Consider the following 532-nt stretch of genomic DNA (forward strand, 5'->3'; position numbering starts at 1 on the left):
GTGTTCTCTCTCTCTCTCTCCCCCGGGGAAAACTGCTCCCCCTTTTTATACAAGACTCTCAGCCAATCCCAGCCCAGAGCCCTTGCCAGGCTTTTCCTAACCGCCCTCCTTCAAAACTTTGCTGGAATTACATCACCCCTCCCACTTCCAACAGGGCTGCCTCCAAAGCAGCTTCACTTGTCCTCAGAGCCTACAGTATCCCTGCTGGGACAAACTCTGTCTCTCTGCCAGGCAGCCCTCTCCGTTCTTTCAGGCAGGTCCATTTTTTAAATGCTGCTACAATTATAATATATAAAATAAGCACAACTGGGCGCCTTCATCACTTAGGGCCCTAGGCATGTGCCTAGGTTGCCAATGCTTTAATCTGGCCCTGTCCATATCTTAACTCTGCCATTGAAGTTCCACTGAAGGTCCTGAATGTTACCTCACATTTCAAAGATTTAACTGATTTAAAAAGTAGGCACTGGCACATCAGAAGACAAAAAATAGATATCAACATTTCAACAATAATAGCTACTCACATCTCAGAGTT

The sequence above is a fragment of the Crocodylus siamensis genome, chromosome 5 (genome assembly GCF_052110815.1).
Source record: "Crocodylus siamensis isolate JL-2025a chromosome 5, ASM5211081v1, whole genome shotgun sequence".
In the NCBI taxonomy this organism is placed as follows: Eukaryota; Metazoa; Chordata; order Crocodylia; family Crocodylidae; genus Crocodylus; species Crocodylus siamensis.